Source organism: Protopterus annectens, chromosome 1.part2 (assembly GCF_019279795.1).
Source record: "Protopterus annectens isolate FY-2018-M chromosome 1.part2, PAN1.0, whole genome shotgun sequence".
Lineage (NCBI taxonomy): Eukaryota > Metazoa > Chordata > Ceratodontiformes > Protopteridae > Protopterus > Protopterus annectens.
Window position 1 is genome coordinate 651,657,139 of NC_056727.1, and position 27,500 is coordinate 651,684,638.

Below are 27,500 nucleotides of genomic sequence, written 5' to 3' on the forward strand. Positions count from 1 at the left end.
TCAATTTTCTTATGAGATTCAGTGTTCATTCATTTAAGCAGAGGAAGAGAGACACACATGCAAAGAAGTAAATAACATAGCATGATGACAAACCAACTAAAAGTAAGCTTCAGCTTAAAGGCATGTTTATACAGAGTTTAAACACATAACAAATTTATTAATAAGAAGTTGGAAAATCCTTCAGATAAAGACTTCTTTGTGATGATTTTCATTAGCAGTCTAAGGCAGTTTGTGGAAACAGTATAAAAACTAAAAGCACATTTTTGTTGTATATGTAACTTATGGGTTCCATACACTAGATCGAATTTTCACTAATTCGAAATAGTGCATGGAATGCTCACTGCAGCGAAAGTGCACTTACGTGAAGTTCAGTAAACGAATGGGTGTTGCACTGAACTTCCGTGCAGTACTCACAGACCGTAGGGTTAGGGCACAGGTCATAGTAAGGGGATTTGACCCATGCCCTAACCCTAAGGTCCGTGATGACTGCAGTGCAGAGAAGGACATAGCAATGTCCTCCACTATGGTGCGATAGTCACGAACCTTAGGGTTAGGGCATGGGTTAGGGTAAGGGGATAGCTTTACTAACTATCCCCTTACCCTAACCCGTGCCCTAACCCTAAGGTGGAGGACATAGTTTGTTTTTTATGTCCTCCACTGTTCTGCGGTGTTTTTGGTGAAGTGCACTTACGCAAAAGTTCACTTTTGTTAAAGTGAAATTTAAAGTGAAATTTCGCAGAAGTGAGGCTTCCTATTAAAAGTTCGAAGTAGTGAACTTTCGTTCTTGTAATAGGAATCTGTAACTTATACATAGCTGAATATTCTGAATAATGTATTATGCTTTTGGTGGGATATGAGTGGAAACTCAGGCATTGTTAAACGTGAAATGTCAAGGAGTAGGAAAAGGCAATGTCGATTCCAGTGGCGAGAGTAGTGCTATGGTAACCATTATATCACACAAACATACTGCATCCAACAACAGCCTAAATTAAAGGAAAATAAAAGTCTAGAGATTTATTTTCAGTACTACTTCCTATAGACCTGAGACTTCACTTTTCTTAGGACGACCCAAGGCTACTTTTAGCATTAGCCACATCCAAGTTTCTTCTAGCTATGTTTGAGCTATACAGTATCACTGCCTGGACTTTTCAACGATCAATGTTTGAGAGTTGCTCTGACAGGAAAATTCTGACTAACATACTGACTGTGCAAACACTGCAGCACTACAATGGTTTAGGAGTAAAGCCACAAAGCAACCAGTTCTGGGAGTCCAGTCCTCAGTGGGTTTAATTTTGTCCAGTAAAAGTAGAAGCAGTAGATTCCACTGTGCCTGTCACCCTTATACAAGGGAGATACAAGAAAGTATTTATACATAACAGGAAAAATTTGACTGAGACACATGGGAAGTCCTCTACTCTTAATCTGCTAAGTGCCATATGTCTGAACAGCCACCATGTCAGCCACACTGTTAATTTATCATCCAATTACAGTACCTTAGGGGTGTAGCAGCTTCCCAAAATGTTGTATTTCAGTGTAAGTATTTAAATATGAATCCATGGTACAGTAAAACAATACAAAGCCTTGTGATGTTTCTGGCATCAAAGGTAAGTATTCTAACTGCTGAACTATTTAGTAGCATTACACAAAGGGAAGGCATGTGCCTGTTGCTGCAATGTTTCTTTACTCTTTTTTATACTCTGGGAGTGTGCCATGCCTTTTGTATAACACATTGGAAAGGGAGCTGTAATGTAAGCCAAGAGTTAGGAAGTTCTTCTGGAAAGCAATAGCTGTGTAACATGAACAATAGTATTCTTATTAGCCTTACATATAAAAAATGTGCCAGGAATGACATTTAAAAACAAACAGAATTATTCCTGCTAGCCAATCAATACAGACAAAACTGAAGACACACTTAATAAGCCATCTGTGTTCTTCTAGCCTGTTTTAATTAAGTTTGGAATATATGTGAAATGAAAACAATACAAATGCAGATTATTCTGCCGCATGACTCTCACACAAGTTATCTGGAATACACATGGATTTCTTAACCTGAACAATATAAAAATATTAACTTAACTATACAATTATAATTCAGTTGTCAATAAACAATCTTTTTTATGCAGTTTTTCAAACATGGCACAGTGTTTTTCAAAGAAGTATACTTGTCATATATGAACAGAAAAGTGGTATACTCCAGTCTGTGCAAGTCCAGAAAGTCTTTTACCTCTAAGTTTCATGTGTGCACTCACTGTGAATGATTTTACTGGCAACGAGTGACAATGCAGTGGTTAGTTCCTCATAATATTAAAAACGTTTGGTCTGCAGAACCTTTAATGATACACCTAATGTAAATTTATAATAGGGGTATATCCAGTTCAGCAGTTTGCATAAGCCAATGAACAGCAGTATATCACATGCCATCTGGTCATCATGCTCATCACCTCACAGCTACTGTTTCTTGTTAAACAGTTACCTAAAACCCTCCCTAGTATTTTAGTACCATGGGGCTAGTTGGTCTTGCTTAGTGTGAATACCGTCTTAGAAGACTCTGCATGTCCTGCTACAGTACTTCACAATATAAGATGTTAGATGCATTGACAGTTAGTTATGTTGCGTATATGTATGCATGCAATGGATGTGTATGCTGTGTGCCCGAATATGGGTGAACATGCTGCCTTCGACAGTTCTCTCTGCTTCACAGACACATACTGCTGTCTATACTAAAGGAAAACCAGTTACAGCAAATGCAAGGAATTTAAACACATCATTCTGCCTTGCTCACTTGAGAGATATCCTTCCACTACTATTCAGAGAACAACATCCACACATTAAAGTAGAGACCACAAAGGCCAAGTCCTTTCTGAGCAAGAATACTCCTCCAAATGATAACAGTATAAGGTATAGCACTGTTAACTTTCTTCACTGTGTGTTCTCAGTAACACTGATCCATTTATCAGTGTGAATACCACTTTCTAAATCAGCAATGGGACCCCACAGCATACATGCCGGTGCTCATAGCATGCCCCACCAACTTATATTTGCCCTAATGTCGCTGATACCAATTCTTTAGGATCTTTTGAGATTATTTAATTTATTTTGTGTGTGTGTGTGTGTGTGTGTGTGTGTGTGTGTGTGTGTGTGTGTGTGTGTGTGTGTGTGTGTGTGTGTGTGTCTGTGGTGGTGCTGTCTGTGATTTTTCCCCAGTTTAGTACTGGAATTATGTCCTATTACTCAATCCTGCCCTGTACCACTGCATGCTTATGGTGAACCTCAAATGTGTCTCTTTAATAGGTGGCCCTCATCCTTCTAGGAGGGGACAGTCTTTCAGTTATGCAGGCTGTCAGCACTTCTTGACTGGGGGGTTGATGGCCTTGGGGAAGGCCATCATACTGCAGTGGTCTTTAGGTGCAAAACCTAACATCTCTTTTACATGCTGGAAATGTCATCACATCACAAATGCAATGGACATTCCATGAGCACATACAAGTAACGTCAGTGGTGAAACAGGTAATGTACTCACCTTTAGTGCAGAAGGCTGTGGGTTCTACCCCATACCAGGTAGACTGATTGCTGACACTACAGTGTAGTATAAAGGTAGTGCTGCATTTTTAAGTGTGCCATCCTTTGGATGCCAAATTAAATTGAGGCCCCATCTGGTGGTAGCTCAGGTGGATGTATAGCATCCCCTATCAAAAGAATACAGGAAGTTCCCTAACACTGTGCCTGAATTTCCCACAGTAGTATAAATGCCACCTTAGGTCTCCACTGAAAAGAGGACTAACCTGGCCAATGATGTGTTGCACATCCATGGTAATAAAGGTCTCAGACACAAATGAAACAAACAGTCTCTGTGGTGTCCCTCAAAGTCTCACAAACCTCGTACATCAATATACTGGGTCCAACAACAAATAATGAGGAAACTTCTCTGTATGGAAGGTTCCTTACAGTTCAGGCACATAATAAAAACCATACTGTGATGCGGTGGTACAGCTGTAGCATTGTTGCCTCACAGCAAGAGGTTCTCCTGTTCGATTCTCGGCTGGAGTGCCTTCTGTGTGGAGTCTGCATGTCCTCCCCGTGGTCGAGTGGCCTCCGAAAGACATGGTGAATGGGCGTGCCTTCACTGAAGGTTGGGCATCAGGCTGGCAACTTAGCACCATAAAAAACAAATAAATCTATTGCCAATCATTAGTGGACCAGAGTTTCGCTGTGGCGACCTCTAACCGGAAAAAGCAGAAAAGACAAACAACAACTGTGACTATCCCACCTAATAACAGGTGGTAGAAATATTTTCTTTAAAAACTTTCCAAAGTATAAATCCACTAATGAAAGTAGGGAGGCACAAGTTAGTTCAAGATGAATCAGAAACAAGTGATCCAAATAGTGGGTGAAAAAGCAGAATAAAGTGTAGAATTCACCATGCCATTTATATACCTGCTTTAAACCTGTTTAAACGTATGTTTAAAAGCATGGGAGTAGTTTACTAGGGTAGCTCTGTTGTAAAGACAATTTATTTATTATTTGTAGTTTGTTTACCAGCACCTCACAGCAAGAGGTTCTCCTGTTCGATCTTCGGCTGGGGTGTCTTCTGTGCGGAGTCTGCATGTCCTCCCTGTGGTCATGTGGGTTTCCTCTGGGTGATCTGGTTTCCTCCCACATCCCAAAGACATGCTGTAGGTGGATTGGATACTCTAAATTGGCCATAGGTGTGAATGCATGCATGTGTGTGCCTTCTGTGGAAGGTTGGGCGCCGGGCTGGCAACTCGACATCGTAAAACTCCACTGCCAATCATGAGCGGACAGGTGATCTGCTATGGCAACCCCTAATCAGGAAAAGCTGAAAGATGAAGAAGAAGTTTGTTTACTGGGAAAATCCATTGGACCAAAATGAGCCCATTTTCAATGAAGGCCCAGAAAGAAAAGCTACAATGCACAGTATTGCAATATAAAAAATTCAACAAGATTTATAATAATGATTCAGAAAAATTTGTAGTTAATACATAGTTTAAAAATAGCCAAAACAAAGAGACTTAGAAAAATAATAACAAAAACAGTAGAATGGGCTATGGCACTGCATTACAGGAACTATATAAATGTCAAGTTGATATTTGAGTAATGTGAGATGTTTATGGTATGAGCCTTAACAAAGCAAGTGTTAGGAGGTATAAAAATAACCATGTAAAATAACGAAGCTTATAAGTACCATATTTTTTTTTTTTGCAGGACATGATAGGGGAAAAGTAAAAGCAACAAAAGTAACAAAGAATAAGGTGGATGAAAATAGTGGAATTGAAGTCTTAGGGTGAGTTTAGAGAAAGAGAAAGGTGAAGTAAGAAGGGTAAGATATAAGGAATCAAGAGGGGTGAGAGCACGAGCATTCCCAGTGAGAAGAGAGATGGGAATGGAGCAAGGTCTTAAAGGTGGAGTGGTTATGGGTGGTTCGAATGTGTGGAGGAAATGAATTCCATAATCTTGCTAAGGAGAATGATAGAATAAATTGCCCTGAAGTACATATGAGTTTGTATACATTAATAAGGTTCTCATTGTTGGACCTGAGTAATCTGTCAGGCTGATGCATTTTGATGGAGGAGGAGACGGAGGGGCAATTTGAGGGTTTAAAGATGAGCTTATGGGCATTAGAGAGCTGTATGTAAGAGATACAGTTAGGGAGTTCCAGCCAACTCAAGGAGTGGAGAGAGTTGCAGTGGTGATAGGAAGATTTGGATACGGTAGCAACATTTGAGATTTTACTGTAACGGGATGACAGTTTTGACTTTAAGTAGAACTGCAGTTTAGTATGGAGAGGGGCTCCATATAAGAAGGAGGGAATAAGGTAGATGATAAAGAGGATTTGCTTGGTTGAGGGGGTAAGGTAATGACTGTGATGATATGCAATTCTGAGCTTTTGATGAGTTTTATTAATATTAGTTTGTAGATAAATATCGAATTTTAGCTGTTCATCAATAAGGACAAGAAGAATCTTTGTATGAGGGACTATTTCTATAGGGGTCATGTTTTCACTGACTATGGAGAAGGAACTTTTGTCTATTTTGGTATGTTTAGATGGGGTAAATATCATGATTTTGGATTTAGACGTATTAAGAGCTAAGTGACTGTTCAACATCCAAGACTCAGTGCGGGAGAAGGCATCTTGAGTTAATTTCATAAGTTTGGGGAGAGATTCGGCAGAGCAGATAATGGTAGAGTCACCAGCGCATTGTACAAGTTTCACATTTGGGATATAATGATGAAAGTCATTAATGAAGATGTTAAATAGTAAGGGACCTAGTATAGGTCCTTATGGAATGCCTGTCAGGGTGTTAAGGAAGAAAGAGGTATAGTTTTTGTCTACCAGAGAGGTAACTGGAGAACCAGTTGATGAAAGAGGAGGAGAGATTGAGATGAGAGGACTTAGACAAAAGAACATTATGTGAAACAGTATCACAAGCCTTAGATAAGTCTTGGAGAAGGGTAGATACAATATTGCCAGAGTCATGGGCAAGGTTTATAATTTCAAAGAAGGAGAGAAGAGCAGTAGTGGTACTGTGTCCTAAAACCATGTTGTGTGGGAGTCAGCAGTTGATAGTTTATGAGATAGGGTAAGAGTTGCAGGTGTATACATTTTTCAAGAATCTTAGTGATAGGGGACAGGATGGCTATCAGATGGAAATTAGAGATATCAGTGTTGTTGCCCCCTTTGTGAAGGGGAATGATGAAGGCTTTTTTCCAGAGGAGAGGTACATAGGATTCTTGGATGGAATGATTTATTAGGATACAGATGCGATAAGCTATACCATCGGCAGCTAGCTTGAGGAAGTTAGATGGCAGATTATCAGGGGCATTTGAGCAAGATTTTAGTTTTTGTAGGAGTTTTTTTATGGTAGTGATAGAAATAGATTTGATAAAAATGGGGGAGTGAGTAGAATTGGTGTCAGAGGAGGTAGAGTTGGTGGTGTGGGTTGGGGTCAGAATTGATGCATTAGTTGGAAAAGATGTAGTGAGCTTGGCTATTGAGTCTATGAAGAAAGGGTTAAACTGGGTAGCTAAGGACAGGTCAGAGGAGTTAGAAGTTAGGATCTGAGCAGGGGTTGTCTTTTTTGCCAGGGGAGAGGAGGCAGAGATACTGTTCCAGAACCTTCTGGGGTTTGATTTCTGATTGAAGTTTGGAGTAATAGGATTTTCGGTCAGTGGCAATGTGTTTGTTTTACTTTATTATGAAGTTGTTTGTATTCGGTTAGGGAGTCAGGTGTTTTATATTTTTGGTAGTGTTTCCATGTTTTATCTCTGAGATGCATGAGGGTTTTAGTTTCTTTAGTTAGCCAGGGGACAGTTTTGGATTTAACCCTTTTAGTTCTAAGGGGAGCAAAGCAGTTTAATAGATTGAAGAATGTGGAATTGAAGTAAGTGACAGCGTTGTCCAGAGGAAGTGTTTTTAGGGGGGACCAATTCATGTGTTTTAAAGAGTTAGAGAAGGCTTGAGGGTCAAAGTTTTTCAGGGTACGGGTTGAAATAAAGTTATGTTGTAGGTGGAGGTAGGAAGATGAATGATGTGCAAAGGCAGGAAGATAATCACTAAGGGAGTCTGGTAGGGTACCACTAGCTGAGATACTGTTAGGGTGGGAAACAAATATCTAGTCCAGAATACTGCCTGTAGTGTTATCTTTTGTAAGTCTGGTAGGAGTGTTGATTAGTTGGGTAAAGTTATAAAGATTTGTATTCTGAGAGGTACTGGATGAGTGTATGGAAGTCCAGTTTATGTTAACGTCACCTAGGGGTATTGTTTCATTACTTACAGTAGATGAGAACCAAGATAGGTTGTCTTCTAGAATGGGGATATTGTTGCTTGGTGGGATATACAGGGCAGCTATACATATATTTTTGTTGTTGTTAATGTGTAGGAAGGCTAGGATTAGCTCAGCATTAGCAAATTGGGGTATGGGCTTAGTATAGGCTGTAACTGTTAGGGGAAGAGGAGAAAAGTAGGGCTACTCCACCAACTTTTTTTAGATTCTGTCATTCCTTATGATTCTGTAGTTGGGAGGGGTGATTTCAGGGTTTTTTATATGTAGTTTCATCTACGTTTCTCAGACGGAAAAAATGTCAGGGTGACTGTGGGCGAGCCAGGCATGAAAGTTAGGTAGTTTATTATATAAGCTTTGGGCATTAATTGCAGCAAAAGTAGAGATTTGTGAGGAGACGGTGAAGTTGATAAGTGTGAGTTAGTAAGTTGATTGGTTGAGGGTCCAGGATTAGGATGTACGTCACAAGAAAGGAGGATAGACATTAGTTGAGTAAGGAGGGTGGAAAGGTATTTTGCGCTTTTTGAGTTAGAGTTGAGGGAAAGGAAGCAAGTCAGAATGGATTATGAGGGATATGGGCTGTATTAGAGATATTCAGAATGAGTTTTCTGGTAAAGAGGAGAGAGTCATTGTAAGTATAAAGGTTGGGAGAAATGAAGGTTGTGTGGAAAGTTTCTTTATTAGGGAATATAGAGGTTATATGAAAGTGGGGGAAATAAGAGAGGTGAGGGTGACTGGTGAGGTGGAGAAGGCAAAAGAGGGTGAAGGGAAGAAATATTAAGAGTAAAATCTGAGCATATTTGGTCAGCATGACAGTAATGGAATGCTACAAATAGTGGGGAATTGAGGTATGATACAGAGGGGTTAGTATTAATGGAAGTGGTTTGTGATGCTGGGTAGGATAAGTACTGTAGTAGTGAGGATAGGTGTTAAGAAGTGTAGATAGGAGGTTACAGATTGGAGGGGTAGAGACAAAGTATGTGACCTACAGGTAGGAGGGGACTATGTCTCTAGGCTGATGTTGGAGAGGGAGTGGTTAAGGGGATACAAGAGTAGAGCTGAGAAGGTGTACTGAGGAGGAGAAGCCAAAAAAAAAACAATCAGTTACACAGTCACTACCAAGCACATGGGGCTGCTAGCAAGCTTGGTGGTAAGTTTGCATATTACTGTGCTGGTAATCTGAACTCTAAGTGGCAATAACTACTTACGACCTCTAGTAACAAAAATCCAAAGACAGTATTTCTTTTAGAAACACTGAAACCCCTAGAGCTGTAAAAAAAGTTTACAGTATAGGTAGGAACTGTGGGTATGTACTCCCACCTAGTGGCATGCATGTATAATGAAGAATTAAATCTGTTTATAATGAGGGAGGAGAGAGCGAGCAGAGGAAGGAGTTGGGGAAAAGGACCACAGTAGACTGCAAGTGTGCACACCGCTGGTAACCAAGCAACAACCAGTTTAAAGTTTAAAACTTTTTGATAAAATAAGCCACATACACACTAGTGGAGTAAAGACTCTTTGCCAATCCTTGGAACTCTTACATTGGAGAGATTTAAGTTGTCTGGCTGTTTAGTGAGGTAGGAGGAGCACCCACAGTAGAATAGACCCAAGCAAAATGCTAGTGGACTAAAGACTTATTTGCCAGTCCCTGGAATTCTTCCTTTGGGGAGATTTAAGTTGTCTGGCTGCTTTAGTGATGTTAAGGTAAACATTTGCACCACACCACACTCATCACATAGTCTCACTAAATCTACACCACCAAAATCCACACATAGTAACATAAAAACAATTGCAGAGGCTTGCAATAATAATCTGTCTAAGCAAAAGAGACCTCCAAAGCAGAAACCCAAGCAACCTCCATCCCCCAACACAACCCAAATGACATAGTCCACAGACTCAGTGTGCCACTCAACCACAGCCAATAAGGCAAAACAATGTACCAAACACACTAGGCATAGGTGACTTTGTTGTCAGGCACACTGATGTCCCACTCACCAGGCTAAACAAGGAGAAGGTTACTGTCAGCTGCCTGTTGGGTGCCAGGATCCATCACATAACCCACGCACTCAGGTCACTCCACAACAAGTATATATATGACTCTGCCATTATCCATGTTGGTGTGAATGACCCAAGATGTACCTCCCTGGACTATATGAAAAGAGACATGGAAGAGCTCTCCGATCTTGTAGCCCAGGCTGGTATGATCCTAGCCCTGAGTAACATTCTGCCATTGCCCAGAATGCTACAGCAGTACAAGGACAAAATGATTGACTTCAACAATTGGCTAAGCTTCTGGTGTCATTCTAAGGGGATCCAGTATCTGTCTGCTTGGGATGACATGGTCGACAGACCACGATGCTTTGCCACAGGTGGCCTGCACCTGTAGCCCCTGGGATTCCAGATAATGGCTAAGGCTCTTGCTGCCCCTATAGTGCCTTTTTTAGGTAAGGTTCAATGACAAATACACTACCGTAGCAGGAACAGGCAAGCAGAAACTGAGGGTAATGCTACTCAATGCTAGAAGTCTAAATCTCAAAATGCATTCAGTCAAGGCACTCCTTAAAATGGAGAACATCAATATCTGTGCAGTGACTGAGACCTGGTTCAAGGCTCCAGAGAGCACCCCTGCACTACCAGGCTATAACTAATATTACACTTTTTGGCCATGTAACCCAGACCAAAACACCAAAGGTGGAGGTGTGTCCATATTCATTAAGGATATCCACACCTCCAGGCTAGTTGCTCAGCATAATGCATCCAAGGTTATCCAAGTGCAACTAACTCTGGGCAAAACTGCAATCCAAATTGTAGCTTGCTACAGATCCTCCACCATGCCCCAGGATTCCCACTCCTCTTTTCTTGATGTACTGGAAAATATTAGGGTTCAACCAAACATCCTAATAATGGGTGACTTCAACTACCCCACCATTAATTGGGAAAACTACTCGTGTACCAACTCCTTAGCTCAACGCTTTCTGGAATTCATAAACTCCAATGCCCTGGATCAACTTATCCACACCCCCACCAGGGGTAACAATATCCTAGACCTAGTCATTACCAACATGAGTGACCGGTGTTCCACACCTGAAGTCAACTCCTCGTTGGTCCGGTCCGACCATAAGCTAATCACCCTTGATATCCACATCCCGCCCCCACCCCCCATTAAGGAAAACACGGTAAAAAATTTCTCCAAAGCCAACTTCATGCTTCTTAAGACAGAAGTGGTAAACTTCATGACACCCATGCAGACGGACAATACAGTTACGACTGCTGAATCCTACACAAATGCACTCTGTAAGCACTTACATGAGTGCATGGATCGTGCTATCCCAAACAGAACCAAGACGCTATCCCCCAAAAAAAGGACGTCAATCTGGTGGTCCCCTGCCATAAACAAAGTGTACAACAGAAGGAAGAAACTGTTGCAAAAGAGAGTAAAATCCCATGAGTGGAGAAGATCCCTGGTCAGTCTCAGTAAGAAGCTGAGATCCCTTATAAGATCCTCCAAAGCTAGCTACGAAAACAAAATCGCCATTGACTCTAAGGACAACCATAAAGCATTCTACAGCTATGTCAAGAATCTTGATGGCAACACCCAGATCTGCTCCGAGTTGCAGCACAACGACAAGAAAATTACAGAACCAACTGATATTGCCAACATCCTGGCAGATAGGTTCAGTGCTAACTTTACCCCCACCCCCTAAAGGGCCCATATCTATACAGGAAGAATGCAGAGTCCCTGAAATCACAACTACACATTTAAAAGCTGCACTCTCTAAAGCCAAAAACACAGCATCCATGGGACCGGACAACATCCCAGGCTGCGTTTTACACGAACTTCAGAACGAACTGGCTCCCCACTTTAGCACCATGTTCAATAATAGCCTCGCATCAGGCTTTGTGCCCACTGAATGGTGCACAGCAACAGTTATCCCACTCCACAAAGGGGGAGCCACCAGTGATCCTGGAAACTATCAACCTATTAGCCTGATGAGCCTGGTCTGCAAGGCCATGGAATGTATCATCATGGAACTCATAAACAAAGACATTGGTAACATCCAATCATGCCTCCTGAACCTGATCAACTTCTTTGAGGCAGTCACCAAAGCCGTAGATGAGGGCAAGGTGGTTCACACAGCCTAGCTTGACCTCGCCAAGGCTTTTGACACCATCCCCCATTCTGGAATTATAGCTAAACTCACTAAACTAGATACAAATCCCAACGTCACAAGATGGGTTGCCAACTGGCTCACTGACAGAACCCACACTGTAAAAGTTGCAGACTCCACTATCTGACCTCAAAGCAGTGACAAGTGGAGTACCATAGGGTTCCATCCTGGGACCGCTTCTGTTTGGTATCTACTTCTCTGAAGTACAGGCTAACATAGAAGGCCTCTGGCTAATGAAGTTCGCAGATGACTGCAAACTAGTAGCCATAGTCAAGTCCCCAAATGATGTGGACATCCTACAGAAGGGCCTCATTGAGACAGATGTCTGGTGTCAGAGCCATGGCCTCTAGCTCAATGCCAAAAAGTGCAGTATCATCCCCTTTGGTAAAAACTCTGTACCCATGAACTACCACATAGGCAGCAATGTACTTAACACCGAATGTGTGATAAGAGACCTTGGGACCCAGGTGGACAGTAGTCTCTCCTTTGACAGTCACATCACCACAGTAGTCAGGAAGTCCTTCTACATGGCACACCTCATCATAAAAGGGTTCTCATCCAGGAAAAAAGAGGTCATTGTTCCTCTCTACTCGGTACTCATTAGACCCATTATAGAGTGCAACACCCCTTTTGGAATGTACCTCACAATACATCTGCAGCAGATGGAAAGACCACAGAAGTACCTCACAAAGAGGATTACTGGCCTCAAACAAATGCCGTACACTGACCATCTCAAAAAACTCCAGCTTTACTTCATAGCATATCACCTACTCCGAGGTAATCTCTGCCTAACATATAAAGCTATGTCAAACCCAGAGCTGTTGGACATGCTACACCTAAAAAATACCAATCCCTCCGAGCTACACGCTCTAGGGACCTAAACCTTGTCACCACACTAAACAGGACAAGCTGGAGGGATAGATTCCTGTCCCAGAGACTTCCCATACTCTGGAACAGGCTACCCATCTATGTCAAGCAAAGTTCTTTATTAGCACTCGTCAAGAAAAATCTTGACGAGTGGATGGCAAACAGGAAATACACCTCGGAGATCACTTCTATGTCTCTGCTCGACAGTGGCACAGGAAAATAACTTTCTTGGGTGGCGTAAGCCAGGGAATCTTGTTGGCTAGGCTTACATAGGCCATTGAGCTGATAGCCTAGTACCTACCTATGAACCTATAAGGGAGCACCTGCAGTAGAACAGACCCAAGTGAAACACTAGTGGAGAAAAGACTATTTGCTAGTACCTGGAACTCTTCCTTTGGGGAGATCTAAGTTGTCTGGCCACTTTAGTGAGGGTGGGAGAGCACCCACAGTGGACTAGACCCAAGTGAAATGCTAGTAGAGTGAAGACTATTTGCCAACCCCTGGAACTCTTCCTTTGGGGAGATTTAAGTTGTCTGGCCACTTTAGTGAGGTTGGGGGAGCACGGACAGTAGAATACATCAGAGCAATATGCTAGTGGAGTAAAGAGTATTTGCCAATCCCTGGAACTCTTCCTTTGGGGAGATTTAAGTTGTCTGGCTGCTTTAGTGAGGTTGGGGGAGCACCTGCAGTAGAATAGACTTGAGCGAACCGTGAGCACACAAGCAGCCTTGAAGTGACCAGAGGGCAGGGATAGCAATTAGCATGTTTACTAGCTAAATACCCTTCCCCCATACACCAGCGTGATATTCGACATAGTGCTGCCTACTTCAAGATGTGTGATTCCAGGATATGTTAAACTAATCCAAACTAAACTAAACTAAAAGTTAAAATAAAAATTATACATTAACAATTGCTAAAACTTCCTGAAAGCATTTCATTGTAGTATCAAAAAAGAAAAAGTAAACACAAGTCTCCAAAATTTCTTAGAAATCTTTTCTACCATCACTCAAAAACATTTTAAACATTTTTAACATTTTAACATAGATCCCTTTCATCTATTAGAACTTCTTCGGATTTGTATGTCTATTAGGAAAAGCAACTAAAAGTTAAAAATTAAATAACAGTATATAAATAACATATAACACTAAATTTTGTTGGGCTAAAAACAATACATATTATTTAAGAAAATGTAGTACAAAAAACAAATCCTGAATAAAAACCTTCCAAACACTTGAGAATATATATATATATATATATATATATATATATATATATATATATATATACTGTCCGGTTTGATTCTCAGCTACAGCGTCTCTGAGTGGAGACATGTGTGAATGGGCGTACCTTCGTTGAAGGTTGTGTGTCAGGGCTGGTAACTCGGCATTTAAAATCAACTACCAATCATTAGCAGATTGGAGTTCTGCTGTGGCGACCCCTAACTGGGAAAAGCTGAAAGACACAAACAATATATATATATATATATATATATATATATATATATATATATATATATATACATAAGTCTATTCAACTCAAATGATAACTCTAAAGAATTCTGAAGTAAAATTCACTCAGGAATCTATATGTATATATATATATATATATATATATATATATATATATATATATATATAATCTAGTAGAAAAAAAACAGCCACTCATGCTCACAGCAATGATATTCACTTATGTCTGCAAACCCTAGAAAAAATGTGTAAACAGGACCCCATTTAAATTTATGAATGTTATAGTACTGGAGTCAATATAAACATACCCCTAGATTTAATAAAATCCAAGTAAGCACAATGTAGAGCCTAGATGGAATGTTACTGTGTCTGTGTACACAGGTCCCCCTTGGCAGCATGCCATGCATATTAATCATGGTGTGTTGCTGAGGGAGTGCCATGGGACACAGTTATTGAATCAGTGAGCATTTTTGTTGCTAATACAAATTATGCAAATTATTTTTAAATACTGCTCTGCTGCACTCAGTTAAGCTCTCCTAAGACCTGCTAAGCACTGCATAAACAAATAACAATGGCTAATGTTTATGAACTGCTTGGCATTGCTTAGCTGGTTTGTGCACTACTAAGCAGTGCTAAGTTTTTGCAATGCTCAGCTGAGCTTCTTTGCGCGGTGCTAAGTGACGGGCCACATTTTTAAATATTGCCCAATGGCGTGTAAGCATTGGAAAACAGGTTATATTAAGCACAATGGGTGGAAATACAGCATAATCCATTGGAATTCTGACTCTGAAGGATACAATGGCAGGCACTGGAGAGGGTTAATGCTTTTGGGCACAGCGTTGTGGCATTCAGGAGTCCAGGGTCATGGTTGGACTCCTTGTAAAAAAACATGAGGGCCGGCTGATGCGGGGAGGTTACCAGGGCTCAGAGTGGAAGGCAGAGTCCTGCGACCAGCTGGCAAGGGACCACACCAGTGCAACTGGTATCCCCCGCACATGTGAGCAGTGTCATGACAACCAGGATGACCTGAAAAGATGGAAGGGGGCTCTCTTGGTCACCTGGGTCCAGGAATTCCGGGCTGGGAATGTCCCACATGTATGTAAGTACCATTATCTGTGTTTCACCAATATCTAATCTTGAATGTGTGCTAAACTGGTATGCATAATGGTATGCTATTCTCCCAACAGCTGCAGAGATGAGGGCTCGCAACATTGAGGTGCATGTTGGGTGCTTGGCCAGGCTGTGCTGTGAGTGTGGTGAGTACAGATGTATTTTGCTATTTTTTCTATAGTCAAATAAGCAAGGAAGAGTAAAGCATTGTCTGTGATTAGGTATATACAGTAAAGATCATATTGCAATGAATGTGGACTTACACCTGTACTGCAAGAAGTGCATACTGCCAACTGTAGTGCCATAAGCAGGGAAGACTAAAGCATTAACAGTAACAAACTATAATATGCAATAAAAGTTTGTAGTGCAATAACTGTGGAATTACAGCTGTGTTGCAACACCTGCATAATGACAACTTTTGTGTAATAAAAACATGAAATTATATCAGTAACTGATTGAATGTTTCTCTAAGAAAGTCTGTTCTGCAATGACTGTGGAAGCAGGGCTGTTTTTCAAGAAATCAATTATTAAAACAGTTCTGCAATAAAAACACAAAATAGTACCTGGATGAAGGTTTGTCTAGTAAAGTCTGTTGTGCAATAAGCATAGGTTCAGAGTTGTTTTGTAAGAAATCATTTATGACAACTGGTCTGCAATGACACATGGACCAATAGCAATAACACCAAGGTAAATCGTGTACAGCAGGATTGTCTTGTTTTCACCATTCCATGTTAACTACAAGCATCCAGGCTGAGAGGTATGGTGCTGCAATCAGGTATAACAGTGTACTAATTGTAGACTGCAAATAATAACCCATAATCAGATATTGGTTGTTGACTTCACAGATATTTCAACACACTAACAATGTAATGTGCACAACTGCATTCTACATAGTCATATATACTTTACCTAGTATCTCTGTCATGCGTGTTCAACTGTCACTGCAGTCAAGTTTAAAACTGCACCAGTATTAGCAGGTCATATTCTGGTACCTGGTGAGATCTAGGCAAATATCAGTTAGTAATTGGCAGTGAGTCAGTAGCTCAGTTTGTTAAATGCTGTGTATGAAGTACATTTTTGCCACACACAGACCAGGGTTCGAATCCAGTACCATGTAGATTTAAATATTACAGAATCAGTTACGTAACATTTACAGATATTCTTTCCACAGGAACTACGGGTAAATGGGTGAGGTAGCCCATATTATGAGTATATTATTGTGTGTTTACATGTCACAGACTGTTACAATCATTACCAGGAATGTGAAAATGCAGCATAAAAACAGGAAATAAGTATAACAGTAATAAAGTAAAATAAAATAAATAAAATGTGTAAACTTTGGTATGGCTGCATGCCTGGAATGTGTGTTAAAGGTTGCTGCAGTCAATTAATACATTTGATGCAGATGTCCACTGCTGTCACTGCTATTGGGTTCTATCTCCTTGCCTGCCAAGCAAGGCATGACAGTTATTTACTGCCTGTACTGTGCACATACATGTCTCTCAAGTGTCATGCTGTCATGGAATGTAATTACTGTTGTGTAATCCCTCTGTCACAGATGTATCATCGACATGATTATGAAAATAGCAAAGTCACACTACATCAGCACACAGTACACCCTGGTAGTGATATAGGTACACCTGATGTGCAAGTGTTCTGTGTAGTTGTGTACCTGCAGTTGTTACTGCTTGGCCCATACTGTCCCATGTGGATAGCTTGAGAGGTATGTACATGCTACAGTAGCTACAGGGCACTTTTATATGTAAAGAAAGGACAGGCCTGTGGAGTAGATAGCATTACTGTTGTCAACCATGTGGCCTAGAATGGTATTAATGGACTGTATTTCTCTGTCTCTCCACCCCTTATCTTCAAATATGTATTACTGTTATGCATTGGTCATGGTTTACAATTAACATACTCTGCTTCCTGAACTTTATTTTGGGGTATGTGTTTTACTATTGTTATGTATTATAATGGTTGCATAGTAACATATCTTGTTGAATTACCTATTCTGTTGGCCATATGCCATAACTTTTACTGGCATGCTGTTAATATACTGCATGTTCTGTTATTCATTGTTGTGTTTTACATAATATGCATTGAAATGTAATGGGGTTATTTCCAATGTTTTGGCATGCTGTTATTACTAACAATGATTTTGTTCATAACTAACCTAAATATATTGCTTCTCCACCGTAATCACAGCACATCAGGGTAGGTCTGTTCCTGCTGATTTGCCTACCCTACCTCAGATGGCTGTGGCAACAGGTACTAGCACATCTGGGACCCAAACCAGTGGTGCCCCATTTGCTGGCCCTGCACCACATTCGGGTGGAAGTGCCTCAGGAGATGGGGGTCTGTCACCCCCCTGGAAACAGTGGCAGAGGGGCAGTAATCACCCAAGATCGACTACTGGCCATGGTGCACAGGATCCTTCATAGGAGCTATGAACAATGTTTGGGTCAGCTTGAGGGCAGACTCAACAACCTGGTGGGGCCTGCTGGCCCTGGTGCCCATTCACCAGCACGGCCACCTTCGAGGCAGTGAAGGAGCAGTGTGGACTCCCCAACAGTGGGGACCTCAGTCATGGTGCTGCCATCTGGAGGCACTTGTACTTCGGATTCCACAACACCCTCTCCATCCAAGGTGTTTACCCCCTCATGTGTCATACACTGCCCCTTTCTGCTGTCTTGCCTGTCTTGTCTGTCTGCAACTGCATCCTCTCCTACCCAACTTACCTCCCCACATGTACCTATATCTCTTTTCCAACAATCCACTCTCTCCTTATTAAAAAAAAATGGGCACCTGTCTCACAAAAAATATCACCCCCCCCCATACATATCTCTCCATTTCATACACGAGTCCCCTAGACACAACTAATTTGGTCCAGTTGGCTTGACAGCACATTTATGTTGTCCTTACCCTTCTCTCTGGGGTTTGAGAGTCCAAATTCTTCCTCAAAATCTATCAAAATGCACAGCTGGTGCTCTCCAAGAAATGAAAGCTGTGGTTCTTCACTGCACCTGTCCTGCACATCCCTACCTGCCTTTCACTATGTTTTTACCCCTGCTTGCCCCCATTTCCCCACTGTCCTTTCACCCCCTTTTTCTTTTCTTTTTAATTTTTTAGAATGGGTTTGTGCAGAGCTAAGTGGAGTGCCTCTATGTGGCATGCCGTACTGCATCACGCAAACCCACTTAAATGAGCTTTAAACTGCCTTAATGATCCTATTTGTTTCTCACAGTGTTAGGCACTTGTATAAAATAATCTCCAACCATGATTCAAACCCAGGTCCCTTTAAACTACAGTCTACTGCACTAACCCACTAGGCCACACAGATCTTAATTAAAGCAGGTGTTTTCAGGAAAACATACTGATTGTCACTGACAGACTGAAACTGAACCTAATGGGAGAAATGGGAGTGTGCCTTGGACTCTGATGCAAAAATACACCAGTAGACAGCCAAATAAATAATATTGACAGTATGTTAGACCTGGGATAACAAGTAGATGCTCCCTTTTATCTGCAACATCTTTAAACACACCTGCTATGGCATCAGTGACACAGTACATATGTTCAACTGGGACCCTGCTGCAGAACAACTGCTTGTGAAAGCCATGCATACTGATGGATGCAGACAATGTGTGTCACAGCTGTATGTATGCACATATATATATAGGAAATACACCTGCTGCAGCAGTGACTCAATAGCTCAGTCTGTTAAATGCCTTACATACAGTACATTTTGCCACACACAGTCCTAGGTTCGAATCCAGTGTGTTGCACTTCATTTACATTGTTGTGAAGACACCAGGTTATGACTGAGTCATGCAATTTTAATCTCCATAGGTTACTGCTACTGAATTACCTGCTACCCAATTTTGCAAGTCAAAGGCCTGTAGGTAGGGACAGGCTGCACACATTTGTATAGCCTACCTATATGTCGCCTACTACTCTGCTATTTCCACTGTTGTGAAACAGATGTACCTTAACCAAATGCCTCAATTGGACTGTAAAGGGTACCCTCACCCTGTCTCTGCTGTAACAACAGGGCCAACACTACTGCCACAGTTCCACATACAGCTTGCTGGCCTCCAAAGTGTTCACACTCCCCCCATGTGTCCTAGGCTGCAGCACTAACTGCAGCCTGGCCCATACACAGTTGTATGTTAAGGTAGCTGCTACAGAGCAACCATACCTCCCAACCCCCTATAACAGGTGATCCGGACACAACCATACATAAAGGGGGGCAAAGGCACAGAGATAGGGACATGTTTTACAGTATGCCCCTACAAAGATAGTAAGTAGATAGAATAGCAGCTACCACATTAGCATGCAGGTTCTGATGGGTATGAAGTGTGTCACTCACATGTCTCTCTCTCCCCTTACTGGCCTCAGTCCACAATGTTGGCCAGTGAAATGCCAGATTACCACACTGTCATGTGATAATGACCAAACATATGAGACACAACTGTGGATATACTTCATAGATCTCTATAGTGGTCAGTATTTGTTTTTACCCTCTGTGATGTTGTAGTCTCCACACCTCAGTATTGTCCATCTCAAAAGCTGAGAAAGCGACCAACGCCTACATAAAGGCTTCATATACTGCACTGTGGTGCCATGTCATTGGTCAATGATAGTGCAATTCAGCTGTTTTGGATGCAACTAGCAATTCTGAGCCACAGACTGATGTAGTGGCAATTACCTGTTAATGAGCATTACCTACAACAGGCAAGCAACTGCTAATGGGGAACAGGTCTGTATGTGGTTTTACTCACACAGACAGCATTTGTGCAAAACATTTGCAGAGGAATGCTTCAAAAAAAGGAATACATCAATCTACCAGGTATGCACTAGATGTCCCCATAAAATGGGATGCAGATGGGAGGATGGAGGTATGGGGAATAGGGATTAAAACAGTAGGCTTGTATTAGGTCTATGATATTGACATGTCAGTAATACTCTGCTGTCCAACAACTACAGGCAGGCCTCTTAACTATCCCTACTTTAAATCACATCACTGCTCTGTCCTTGTCAATCCATCCTACAATGGTCACCTGTTGTAGTAAAGATAGTGGATTACACATTAGACATAGTGACACTAAGTAAGGGTGTACACTCCTGTAACATCAAACAATGTACTGTAATTCACCTCCTCTCAGTCTGTCAATGTCACAAATAAATAAGTCTAATATTGTATAAGTGTCTCTGAATGTCCCTGATGTACACTGGCTATGCCCATGTTTCATGGACAATCATCCCTTTGAGGTTGAGAACTATGCCTAACATACTTCTCAACCCTTTACAGTAAGAAACCAATATAAAGCCATAACTGATGGAGGGGTCAAATGTCCAAACTCAGCCAAATGCAACTCAACTCATACTGAAACCAAACTCAGCTGTCAACCGTTTGGCACAGCCTAGGCCTCTGGCACCCCCACACCACACCCTATGCATGTGATGATAACTGTGCCACATCCCTGCCATCCATGCCATCAATGCAGGGGCATACAAATGTGTCTATTGCATTGGATAGCTATATTACTTTACACGTGTTTGTGTCATGCAGTAGTGTTATGCCACAGCAGTTGGTGTGGGCCACAACAGGTTACTGTATGCTGGCATGTGTCTTAACGACACATCAAACTTTGTGTATTTTTGTTGCCTGTTGGTACACCAGTGGTAATGATACAGAATGACAGGTGGGTCATGGATCTGTGTATGTCTGTGTCCCAGAGGTCTGTGCGGTTGAACTATGGACACATAGATGCAATATAGTGGGACTGGGTGGCAAGGCAGCACAGCAGAAATATGGCATCAGCAAGGTATGCCAGTATATGTGTATGACTCCCTAGGTGCATATGTGTAGAACAGTGTGTCAAGGACAATGAGAACATGGAGTGTCTTCATGCTTTCATACCCTGTGACAAGGTCTGCTACCCTTGATACATGTAACCTGGGTATGCTGCACATACAAATCTAGATGGTGGCAGACATCAATTATGCTTATGTAGATGAGGGTAATTTAGGGCAGTGACTAGTCACAGGGCCATACAATGCATAACCAATGCACAGAGATAGGCCAGATGGCCATGTCTCTAGGGCTGCAAGGGGATATGTTTATACATACACACAAGATAGATGCTGTGAGATTAGAATCCCTACCTATCTAGTAGTACATATAGCTTGCAGCACTTATCGCATGTGCCATGCTGTTTATCTGATACCAGAGTGTCAGCCAGTGCTCCTAAGGTGGATGATATCAGTAGGCCTAGTAAAAGAGGCCAATGTTGAGGCCAGCAGTTAGTCACAAGGCATAAAATGCATAACCACTGCACAGAGACAGTCCATATGGGCTTGTCTGAAGTGCTGCATGGGGATACATTTACACACAGTTGGGTGATGTGAGATTAGAACTCCTTCCTATCTAGTTCTATACACTATAGCTTGCAGTATTTATTGTATGAGCCACAGAGTTTATCTATTGTGAGACTGTCAGTCAGTGCTCTTAAGGTGGATGACATCCACAAGCCTTGTAGAAGATGGTATTTAGAGGCCAGCAGCCAGTCGCAGGCCAATACCATTGCACAGAGACAGCACACACGGGCATGACCATAGAACTGTGAAGGGATATAGTGATACACAAAATAGAGTTGGATGATGTGAGATTAAAACCCCTACTTACCTAGTAGTACACACTATAACTTGCAGTACTTATCACATGCGCCATGCTGTTTATCTGATAGTACACTGTCAGACAGCACTCTTAAGATGGTTACATCAGCAGGCCTTGTAAAGGAGGCCAATGTTGAGGCCAGCAGCTAGTCACAGGGCATAAAATTCATAACCATTGCATGGAGACAACCCATATGAGCATAGTGCTGTGAGAGGATATAGTGATACACACACACACAGAGTTAGACAATGTGAGATTAGAACTCTTACCTAACTAGTATTCCACACTACAGCTCCCAGTACCTATTGCACGTGCCACACATTATGTCTGTTGTATATGTTGCTACAGGCACAGTACTTGTGGAGTATGCAAAGTGGCCTTGTGTTGGATAGCATGTGTGGCCTGTAGAGTGATACTGCTTGGTACTATTATTGTATCTAGTGTCCTAGGGGTGAGATGCCTGGTAATATCCTTGCTATGTGTGTACACATACCAGTCTGGCCATATGTGGCTGTTTGCATTTTGAAAGGCAAACATGTTGCCAGGGACAATATGGCCTGTCCAAAGCATGCAATGCACCCATTGTACATTACACCACCTGTGTACCCATGTCTGTCTACAGGGTGAAATTCTGCAGGCACAGGGGGTCTGTGAGTGAGTGGATTATGTACTGTTGCAGCCTTGGTCTGGTTCCATCGGACAACTGTTGTGATGTGTAACTGCAGATAAGCCCAGCATTCTGGGCTATGTGGAGACATTTGTACATCCCTGCCCATGTCTATATAAATGTGTATAACAGGGATGTCTCCTTAAATCTAGTTGTGTGTGTAAGTAATTTAAATGTGTTATATAGATGTATGTGGGGAGTCTATGTATCATTGTACTTTACATAGCTATAGATACATCTTGTTATCACATATATATATATATATATATATATATATATATATATATATTTGTGCCATACACGGATAGAGACACTAATCAAGCATGAGGGGGATAGGGAGAGACAGATATGTATATGTAGCTATATGTATGTACATATATATTTCCACATAGTAGGTCTTTGGGCAGTATAGGCAACAGACTTGGGCTCAAGTTAACTACATTTAGGAGCATGCCCAGTGTGATTGTCAGTACTTACAAGGTGACTCCAGGCCAGAGCTACCTGGACTCCAGTCCAGGATTATTGTGTACTGCAGGCCATTGGCTGCTACACCTGTTACCACAGTACAGCAGTTCCCTGCTACTGTCAAACCCATTTCCTGGCTGTTTTCTTACCTTAATATGTGACTTATACTTCAGAACTGTACAGAGTTTCACAGACCGTCCAGACGTTTGCCTCATATTTTTGGCCCGTTTCACATAACATTGTGGTTTTCTGTCAAATTAGTGGCAAATCAGTGGAGATTGAAGTAAAAAAATAATGGCAGACATTTGAGTTTAAGACTGCATGCACATCAGGATAGTCATGCTAATGCAGGACCTGTTATTCTATTGACAGTCAACATTTGTAGGGGCACATATTTAAAACCTGTCTCAATTTGTTGCAGTTTGATAGGTGGACATGAGGCCAGGGACAATAGGGTCTCTCCAAGGCATGCATTGCCCCCATTGTACATTACACCACCTGAGTACTTATGTCTGCCTACAGGGTGACAGTCTGCAGGTGCAGGGATCTGTAGATGAGTGGAGTATGTACTGTTGCAGCCTTGGTTTGTTTCCATTGGACAGCTGTTGTGATGTGTATCACATTTATGATAATGCCCTGGGCATTGCACATGACCTGGCAGCTGATGGACTGGTACCCCTTGCAGTTGACATGGAGTCTACCCTCTCCACTGGGTGGTGCCTTGATGTGTACATTAGTGCAATCTATGGCACCCAGTACCTCAGGGTAGTGTGCTACACAGCAGAAGAGTTGCATACTGCTGGCTATCTCCTCAGAGGTGTGTGGGAAATAAATGTGCGCACTGGCATGTGGTAGCATGGCATCCAGGAACTAATGGAGCACCCTCGAAGCAGATGCCTATGAGACCCCCATCATGTCCCCAGTTGGTCTTTGGAAAGTATCTGTAGCTAATATCCTAAGGGCTACACATACCGTTGTTTCCACTGGGATGGGTTCCCCCTGTTGGCTCTGTGTCTGATTTGAGGTCGGCAGACCACAGTGAGTTTTTGCAGTATGTCCCTGTCCACCCTGTTGCACTCTACAATTTCCAGCTCATGTAGCTCCTGGTAGGTTACTCTGGGCCTGAACACTCTTCTTCTCAGTCTAGGCCTATGGTCAACAACAGTAGCACCTGCACTGACCACAGCATCTAGCACATACATATGTAGCAGACCTGCAGCAGCCACCAGCATTCTCTAGGTTAAAATTCCCAAGTCTGTACTCCAATAGTGCAAAGTATGCGGGAAAATCAGATTGTAGGGTGTATGCATACTTTGCAGTGCTCTGCTGCAGGTGTAGCCTGTGTGATTGAATAGCTATGATGCATTCCACCTGCCACGTACATCATTAAAGGGCTTAATGGCTCTAGTTTAAGTGAAACAGCACTCATCAGTACTTAATACATCATTAGTTTTTTCAGCCAATTTTTTAAGAGCCTTCCTAGCTGAGCACTGTGGCACACCATGCAAACCCAAGCCACAGAGATAAACAAGGCTTAGCAGTGAGCAGACATGCCCCAAAGGAAGGTATGCTCAGCACAGCTGAGCTCTGTGCAAACATGCTCAAACCCACTGAAACACATGCCCCAAAGGTAAACAAAGCTTAGCAGTCACCAGACACCCTCCCTGCTGAGCAGAGCAGCATGTCGTGTAAACAGGCTCCACCCTTAAAAGTTTGTGGACACATCCCCTTTTTATGTCAGCTACCTCTTCCCTGGACACCAACATGGTTCTGTGCCTACATGGATGGGATCTGCGGACACAGATACCTATTTGTGGTATTCAGAAACCCCTGCTCATTTGCATACAGATCAGTGCACAGTACCTGGTAACTAGACAGTTTCAGGCCCTGCCTTGTTAGCAACCACAGCAGTCCTGCATTGTACATACTCTACACAGGATACTGTAATACATTACTGTTATACTGTTACATCCTCACAAACTCAGTTTTTTACATTTTTTTTTATTTTTCATAACGGGATGTTTGCACGCTGCAGCACGCCATGCAAACATTCCCAGGGTATTAAAAAAATATTTTACATTATTTTCTATATGGGTTTGGACACACGGCAGTTAGTTTTGCACATAATTGTGTTCTCTATGCTATTTCTGCCACTGTCTGTACACTTTCACAGCCCCTGGTGTCATTTTTACATCCTGTACATGGAATCTTTCGTTGTACATTACAGAAACCAATACATAGTCTGGATGGCTGCCTATCTGCTTGCTGGATCACTTTACCTGCCTCATTTGCATGCATTTCACCTGCTTATGAGGTGATTTCATGCCACGGACACTTCCATGTTCTCATGTTCGTGCACACCCCTCAGCTCCCTTTACTGGATCGCACATCTGCTTACTTCCATGTTAGCACCATGCCACTATGCCCACATGGCAAATGAGTCAGTGTAGGAATTCTCCCCCATAGTATATCTGCCAGTTGTACTCAATATGTGTCTAGTTCAGCTCAAACACTGTGCATTAAAAAGTTATAATCTAAAAAGGCTGAACTGTCATGAAAATCATGCATGTGCTATAAGGAATCTAGCTCTGCTGTTTGTTAATAAAAAAAAACATTAGTCTACCGTTTAAAATAATCAGAAGTTAAAATATCTGAACCAGGTAAAATAAGTAGCATTCAACTCCTCACTAATATGAGTGTAGTCATTAAAGTTGCCCATGTTTATACTAAAAAGTTATAAACAAGAATTAATAAAATGTCATAACATCTGTGATAAATGCACATACTGCTCTAATGCGATTCTACTGCAATCAAAAGCCCTAGTTATAAAAAAATGTGAGAAAGTATCTTATGAATGTGCCCTGATTCTAATAATAGTACAAAATGAAGATATAATTAGATTAAACATTTACATGTCCACAAAAACCTGAATTAATAATAAGCCACTACCATAATATTAAATTTTAAAATTACATTTACAAAGTTAATAGTTAATAAAATTGTTGTTAATTACAAATAATAAGTAAATAAAGTTTAAACAATGGGGAAACTTTCTTAGCTCTAGTACACTATTCAGTGATCAATAATAGTTTACTCCAGGCTGTCTAAAAGAGTTCAGTCTTAGTTGCCACATAAGATCTTGTTTTTCTAAAGTATTTGGGATATCTCCTTCAAGTTCATTGAGGTCTAAATGATCAAGTATTTGAAATTTAAACCCAGAGTGTCTTCTGTGGAGTTGAAGGTGTCTGGCCTGGGCAATGTTTCTACATTTAGACGGGATCTTGGATAGATGACCCAAAATCTTTCTTTTCAGTTTATTAATAGCATTTTCCCATATAAAATGCATCACATCCATACTTTTGAAAGTTTTTAAAGAAAGTATTTCTACCACCTGTTATTATGTGTGATATTCACAGTATGTCTTTTATTAGGTGCCTGAACTCTAAGGAACTCTAGGGGATCTTCCACACAAAGCTCTCAAATGACTTATATCACTACTTTTGGTGGTGGCTGTACCTGCCAGCAATCCTCAATCATTGGGAATTGTGATATCCTGGGCACACTCGAGCAGGCTCCTACACTTCCCAAACTTTCTAACAACAAAGAGGCAAACTGGTCTAGGAAGTGGTTCTGGGATGTGAGCTGTTAATCAGACTTATGTCAGATAAGTCATAGTCAGGCTTAATCCCTCTAAGTTATGGAGCTGCCTTAATCATACAGAGAATCATGTGTAACCACAGGTCCACCACAAATGTTTGTCAGTTCCTTATTTCCATGTATTTGATGCAGTGGCATGGAAGCCTTCTCATGCACTCACCTAATCCAGAAAAAGCATCACAAGCTTCTGGTACCATATTTCCCAAAGGGTAAATTGTTCTATGGACTGTTTTTTTTATGTTTTAGAACTAGTATGACTACAAAGTTTTTACACACAATAATTTGATGTATGTCAACCAATTGCATTTCATTATTTCACAGGCCATTTAATAAACTACACTAATAAACTCATACACAGCAGGTCATTTTTATGTAAAGAATCAGAAAACATTCAATGTATTCAATGCACATGACATCCAATTACTATCAAAATATTTTTTGGCTATAACACGGGTGTTCTCTTAAAATGGCAGTCTTCCATCAAAAGTTCAGATGACAGTGTATCCAGCCTTTAATAATTGATTTCTTAGAGACATACAGAAAGCAATAGAATGTCAGCAGCTTACACTACAGTATCCCTAGGGAAAAGTGAATGCAGCCTAGACATCTTGTTCTAAAAAT

General features: G+C 41.5%; 1 protein-coding gene across 2 annotated transcripts in view; it reads right to left on the bottom strand.

The window, feature by feature from the left end:
- The window catches only part of KIF26B (kinesin family member 26B), a 1,779,156-nt gene that overhangs the window by 3,443 nt on the left and 1,748,213 nt on the right, over positions 1–27,500 (bottom strand). The window lies entirely within an intron of this gene.